The following is a 7,452-nucleotide window of genomic DNA, read 5'->3' on the forward strand; positions in this document are numbered from 1 at the left end:
CTTCTCCTTGAAGTTTTCTCAGTTTGTGCCTCATGTATTTTGATGTTCAATTTTAAAATGCAAATACATTAAGGATTGTTATGTCTTCTTGGAGAGTTCACCCCTTCCCTTCATCGTATGAGTGTCCCTTTTTATCTCTGATAATTTTATTTGCTCTGAAATCTGCTTTTTAAAAATTAATATAGATATTCCAGCTTTATTTAATTAGTGCTAGTATGATTTATTTTTCACCTGCCCTCTACTTAAGTATCTGTATCTTTAGGTTCGCATTTTTATATTTCAAGTGGGTTTCTTGCAGACCACATATACTTGAGTCTTGTTTTTTATCCACTCTGACAGTTTCCTTCTTTTAATTGGCGTATCCAGACCCTTCACATTTAATATGATTATTTATATAGTTAGATTAATGTCTACCATATTTTGTAACTGTTTTCTATTCACTGTCATTGTTCTTCATTTTTTGTTTTATTTTATTTTTTGTCTTCCACGCTTTTTCGGCCTTCTCGGGTTGTAACTGAGCATTTTATATGATTCCATTTTCTCTCCTTTCTTAGTTATATTAGTACATTAATTATATTTCTTTTGTATGTTAATTATACTTCTTTTGAAAAAAATTTCATGGTTTCCCTAGAGTTTGCAATATACATTTACGACTAAATTAAGTCCACTTTCAAACAACACTGTACTGCTTCATGAGCAGTGCAAGTACCCTGTAACAGAGGTCTCCCAATTCCTCCCTCCGTCCGTTAGAGCAGTGCTGTCATTCATTTCACTTACCCATAGGGTATAACCATCTAGTTGTTGATATTATTTTGAAGCAACTGTCATCTGTGAGATCAATTAAGGATAAGGGAAAAAAAGTTTTATTTTACGTTCATTTCTTCTCTAACACTGTTCCTTTATCTATGTAGATACAAATTTCTGAACTATATCAATCTTCTTCTCCCTGAAGAACTGCTTTAACATTTCTTTTTTTTCTTAAAGATTGGCACCTGAGCTAACATCTGTTGCCAATCTTCTTTTTTCCTTTTTTTCCCTTCTTCTCCCCAAAGCCCCCCAGTACATAGCTGTACACTCCAGTTGTGAGTTTTAACATTTCTTATAAAGCAGATCTACTGGCCACAAATTACCTTAATTTTTGTTTGTCTGAGAAATTCTTTATTTCTTTTTCACTTTTGAATAATAATTTCACTGGACAGAGAATTTTAATTTGGTGGGGTTTTCTTTCAATACTTTACATGTTTCACCTCACTCTCTTCTTGCTTGCATGGTTTTTGAAGAGAAGTCCAGTGTAATTCTTACCTTTGTTCCTCTACAGATAACGTGTGTGTCCCCCCCCCCATGGCTTCCTGCAGTATTTTCTCTTCATCTTTGATTTTCTGCAGTTTGAATGATATTCCTAGCTGTAGATTTTATGGTATTTGTCCTGCTTGGTATTCTCTGGGCTTCCTTGATCTGAAGACACTGACAGTGTCTGTCATTAATTTTGGAATATTCTCAGCTAATTATTACGTCAAACATTTTTCTGTTATTTTTTCTTTCTTCCCCTTCTGGTAGCCCTGTTATGGATATGTTACACTTTTGGTAATTGTTCCACAGTTCTTGCGTATTTTGTTCCATTTTTTTTCCATTCTTTTTTCTCTTTGTTTTTCCATTTGGAACACTTTAATGTACATATCTTTACACTCAGTGGTTCTTTCCTCAGCCACATCAAAGACCTTCTTCATTTCTTCTACAGTGTTTTTGATTTCTAGAATTTCCTTTTAATTCTTTCTTAGAGTTTCCCTCTCTGCTCACATTACCCACTTGTTCTTGCATGCTATCCACTTTTTCCATTACAGCCCTTAGTCAGTTAATCTGATGTATTTTAAATTCCTGATCTGATAATTCCAACATCTCTGCCATATCTTTCTGGTTCTGATGCTTGCTTTCTCTTTGCGCTGTGTTTTTTGTCATTTCATATGCTTTGTAAGTTTTTATTGAAAGCTGGACACTGTGTACCAGGTAAAAGGAACTGAGATAAATGGGTCTTTGGCATGAGGTTTAATGTTTATTTGTCTGAGAATTGGGCGGTGTTTACTGTTTGTTCTAGCCATAGATGTCAGAGGCTCAAATTTCCACTAGTGCCTTGTTTGGTCTCCCTCATTGTCTCTGGGCTTCCCCACAGACTTCTCCTTGAACAGATCTGAGTCCTGAAGTTCTTTCAGCTGTAATCCTCCATTGCTATATAGGAACCTACAGATCAGTGACAAGGTAGGGGAGGGAAGCATTCTGTTGTCCTTCGATGGGCATAATTTCTTTAGTGGCCCATGTCCCAAGGCTGTGACCTCCACTGTGACTTCTCAGCTTCATCCTTTAGGTGAAACCAGAAGCCTAGAGTGAGCTGGACTTGGGTATTTCTATTTCCTCAGGTCCGTGAGGCTCTGGAAAAATTCGAGTTGGCTAGATTCTGGTAAAGTAGTTTCCTTTGAGGGAAGGCCTTTTTTAGGGAAAACAGAGTGCTCTGGGTTACTTTTCCCCTTTCTCTGCAGGAACACAAGGGCGTTTTTCTCTGACCTTCATCCGAGAACCTGGTGGGGCTCCTGGAGGTAGAACTCACAAAAGTGGGGCTCCTGGGGCTGGCCTGGTGGTGTAGGAGTTAAGTTCACACACTCCTCTTTGATGACCTGGGGTTCATGGGTTTGGATCCTAGGCACGGACCTGCACACCACTCATCAAGCTGTGCTTAGTGGCGTCCTACATACAAAATAGAGGGAGATTGGCAACAGATGTTAGTTCAGAGCCAATCTTCCTCAACAACAAAAGAAGTGGGACTCCCCCATGTCTGGGCCATGGACTTTTTGTCTCTCCAGCTAGTCCAAGTTCAGTCTCCAGGAATTAGCCTCTCATCCCAAGTTTCCTGCCAGTGACTGACCCCAGCGGTGGCTCCAGCTCACGGTGGGCTGTGACCCTGTGCATCTACCTGGCTCACCGGTTTTCAGGGCAGCCATTTGTCCTGTGACCGCTTTTCTTTTTCCCGCCTCCACAGTTTGGCCTTTGCCCAAGTGTCACATGGTTGCAATCATACAGCATGTTATCTTTTCAGATTGGCTTCTTTCACTTAGAAATATGCATTTAAATTTCCCCCATGACTTGTTGTGGCTTGACAGGTCATTTTTTCTCTTTAGAGCTGATTAATATTCCACTGTATGGCTGTACCACAGGTTATCCGATCACCTATTGAAGGGCATCTTGGTTGCCTCCAGTTTGAAGCAGTGATGAATAAAGTTGCCATAAACATTGGTGTGCAGGACTTTGTGTGAACATAAGGTTTTAACTCATTTGAGTAAGTTCCTAGGAAAAGATTACTGTATCCTATAGTAAGAGTACGTTTAGTTTTATAAGAAACCGCCAAACTGTCTTCCAAAGTGGCTGCATCATTTTGCTTTCCTACCAGCCATGATGAGAGTTCCTGTGCTCCACATCCTCGCCACCCTTTGGAGTTGTCTTTGCCTTCATTTTCAACAATATTTTTTCCGGTATAAAATTCTAGGTTAACGAGTTTGTTCAGCAGTTTTAAGATGCTTCTCCATTATTTTCCAGTTTGCATAGATTCTAACAAGAAGTCTGCTGTTTTTCTAATCTATGTTCTTCTGTGTGTAATGTTTCTTTTCCTCTCAAGATTTTCCCTTTATATCAGTTTTAAGAAATATAATTATGATATGTTAAGTCTCTGGACATGCTTTAAAGTTATAGCCAACAGGTTATTGATGATGGATCAAATGTGAGGAGCCAAGAAGGAAAGGCATCATAGATGTTGCCAAGAATTTGAGTTTGAGCCACTGGAAGGATGGAGCATAATTTGCTGAGACAGAGAACACAGCTGGTGCAGGCCATGCAGAGTCACAGTTTGTTTGATTCAGAGTCAAAGAAAGCATGTCCCTTAGGCTGCGTCTGAAGCAGAGCCGTGGGCAAAGATCACAACACAAGCAGCTTGTTTGAGAGGTGATCCTGGGCAGCACCAGAAGGGGAGAGGGAGGTGAGGCGGGAGAGGGAAGGCAGACAAATAGAGCTGTGTTGTCAGAGAGCTGCCGCTGTGAGCCACTGGAGCGCACTCCCACTGGAGAATCCCAGGAGCCAGTGCAGAGCACGCCCCTCAGAGGTGGCCAACCCACAGGGGACAGGAGATGGAGTATTGATGCCCAGCTCCTGTCAGTCACTGTTTGAGGGCTGGTTCTGAGGGGCATTCATTCTCAGGCACTTCTGGCCTGCCTCACACAGGCAGAGCGGGGCTCGGGGGTGCAAGACCCCAGGTGGGGACGCAGGTGCTGGCAGTGGGTGGAGCCTATTGAGGTCCAAGGGGCAAGGACAGGAGCTGAGTGGTGGACCAAGGACAGTAACCTCTCAGCCACTCATGAGCCAAGGGTTTCCAGATTCAGGAGTGAACGAGAACACCTGTGATACCTCCTGTCGACCTGGCTCCTGGCCCGGAATCTCCTCTGCCGTCTCATTTAACCCTTGGCAGGCACAACAGCTCAACAGCAGACAAAGTGCTACCAAGAGACCTGACGCAGAGAGGCCTGCATCACCACTGCATGTCATCCTCCCCACGCACCCAGGAGTTGATGTCATCCCATCTACATTTCGTGGAAGACACCGAGGCTCAGAGAGCTGCAGTGACTTATGTAAGGCCACACAGCGAGGAAGGTGGAGCCAGGACCAACACCCAGCCCAGGTGACACCAGAGCCTTTCCCTGTCCCTGTGTCATTGTCCCTTGGGAACCCAACTCTTGGCTTCCACTGTCCAGAACACAGTTTTGGACACAGAAGTGGGCCCTGTTCATCATGGCGTCTTATGAATTAAAAACAATGTTCATGAGGTCATTTCCATGGGCTTTGGGGTTGGCTGTGTAAATATTTGGCCTTCGGGCTCTTCTCGGCCAAGCTCCTCAGGGTGCTGACGTTAAACACACTCCTTCAGGAAAAATGCACTTGGCCTCAGGAAGCCCCTGGGGTCCGGCTCTCAGAGCGTGTCTGCTCAGGCTAATGTTTGACAACACAAAGCCCATTTTTCCTACGACTTTTTCTCATTTAAGACAAGAAAGATTGCCCTCCACTCGCCAACACACATACTCACCAGTCATTAATACGCAGGCATTTAAAAACATTTGTGATCAGAAAGGTCTGTGTTTCCTCACTTCTTTACAGAGTCAGGGAGAGGGAGGGGGAGGATGGAAGGAGAAAAGGAGGGGGAGAGAGAGAGGGAGAGAGGGAGAGAGAGAAGGAGAAAGGGAGGGAGAGGGGATGGAGGAAGGGAGGGAGGGAGAGGAGAAAGCAACCTAGCATCCACCAACAGGGCTTTGTTAAAGGATGTTCTATCCTGGCAGGAGACACACAATATGTTCTCAAGCAGCAAAGCAGATCTCAGAGCAGCCTAAGAAGCTGAAGTCAGTGCCTGACACTGTGCACAGAAGCTGCTAGAAGGGGTGGTCGTCAGAAGCTTGGCTGCATTCCTCTGGGCGAGGGGGTTTCAGGTGACTTTACCTGTGTTCTGTGACGATATCTGTGTTCATTTCCTACGGACATCTACTCTCCCTCAGTTCTGGGGGCCAGGTGTCTGAGGTCAGGGTGTGGCAGGCTGCGCTCCCTCTGAGGGCTCCAGGGAGGGTCCCCCCTGCCTCTCCCGGCCTCCACTGCTCCAGCCTCCTCAGGGCTCCGGGCTCCAGCTGCGGCTGTCCTGACCCTGCCTCCCTCCTCACGTGGCCTCACCCCTCTGTCTGTGGCTGTGGACCCTCTTCTTATGGGGACACTGGTCACGTTGGATGAGGGCCACCCTACTCCAGTATGACCTCAGCTCAACCACCCGCATGTGTAATGACCCTATCTCTAAACAAGGGCACATGCCGAGGTCCTGGGGGTCAGGACTTCAGCATAACCTTTGGGGAGGGGGCACAGCAGTGAGAAAATGGCCATCTTCAGATTGTGGGCACGGCCCAGTTCAGGAGGCAAAGGTGCCTGTCACTTGGGGACTGACCCTCCATGTTTCTGGACACAGCTTCCCCCCAGTGCCAGGCGAAGCCCCCCACCCCTGGTGCACTGTGTCCCAAGTGCAGAGCTGCTCTACAGGGAGGAAGGGGCCAGGACCCCCAGGAAGAGAAGCCTGCTGTGCCCTGGGACGGAGGCTGAGTCCCTGGTGGGACGGCCTGGGGCCCCCAGGGGAGGGATCTGAAGCCTAAAGCAGCTCATCCTCATCGTTAACCTCGAGCGTCTGGGAGTGCTCTCAGGGGATGCATCCTGGCACGTGGTGCCCACTCCGAGTGAGTGAGGGGTGTAGGGAGGGGCTGGGACAACCGGTGCAACAGAGAGGACATGCTGGGAATAGTTAGCAGCAATATTTTACATGATCCCTTGCTCATTCTGAGGACGGATCTGGAGGACGAATGCGACCATGGAGTGTTCCGTGTGGGGGGAGGGAGAGGATTCCACCCGGTGGAGGGCGAGGAAGCCCAGGGGCCTATGGGAAGGAGAGAGCCCGGGAGGAGGGCCGGGAGGAGGCCGCCCCGGCGGGCAGGCACACGTGGCTCAGGCGGCAGTAGGGGGAGGTGGGCCCCCTGCTCATGGAGAACCCGGGGCTTTCCAGAGACACCTTCAAAACTCCTTTTGAATACACTGAGTTCACGGAAGTGATGGTTTATAACCCATGCATGAGGTATAAGGAATACCAAGAAATGAGCACCCTGTGTCCCCGGGCATCCCCGTCCCAGATCCTTGGGTAGGGCGTTGTCCCCTGAAGGGTGGCCTCTCCACGCCAGTGGGCAGGGGAGGGAGGCCGTCGGGAGGAGGGAGAGGCGAACCCCTGGGCGAGACAGGGAGCCGCCCTCCAGGAGGAGGGGTCCAAGTCAGCCTTCCCAGGTGTTCTGAGAACTGAACGCCGAGGCCAGGGCACCGTCATTCCCAGAACGGCCCCCGGACTCCCAGACGTTGCTGCTCCCGAGCAGCCCCTGGACATCACCGGCCTCCCCGCAGCGCCGCCAGGAGTCCAGCGCTGCTGACCCGAACTCGCGCGAGCGCCCAGGGCGAGAGGGAAGCGAAGGGGACGGGGGTGCCGGCGGGCCCCTCCCAGGAAGGGACGCCCTTGCTGGACACGGCTAAGGGAGGCGCGGGTCCCGCCCCGGGCTCGCGGTGCAGCATCTTCTGGAGACTTGGACCGTTCAGCACCTGGCGCTGCGAGTCGGTGCGGGGCGGGCCAGGAGCACGGCGGCCGGAGGAGCCAGGGGCCCTGCAAGCCCTGCCCCGCCCCCGGCCTCCGAGCTGTGGAAACGCGCCGGGGGCCGGCCGGGGGCATCTGCGCGTCCCCAGCACGCCTCCGAGCCCGGCCTCCTTGCTGTTTATCTCAGCCGCGTGAAGGAGTCATGGACCGTGGAGCCAGCCCGGGTATTTATTTTAGTTAGTGAAAATGCCTCGCACTTTGCC

This window comes from Equus asinus, chromosome 23 (genome assembly GCF_041296235.1).
Source record: "Equus asinus isolate D_3611 breed Donkey chromosome 23, EquAss-T2T_v2, whole genome shotgun sequence".
NCBI classification, from domain to species: domain Eukaryota; kingdom Metazoa; phylum Chordata; class Mammalia; order Perissodactyla; family Equidae; genus Equus; species Equus asinus.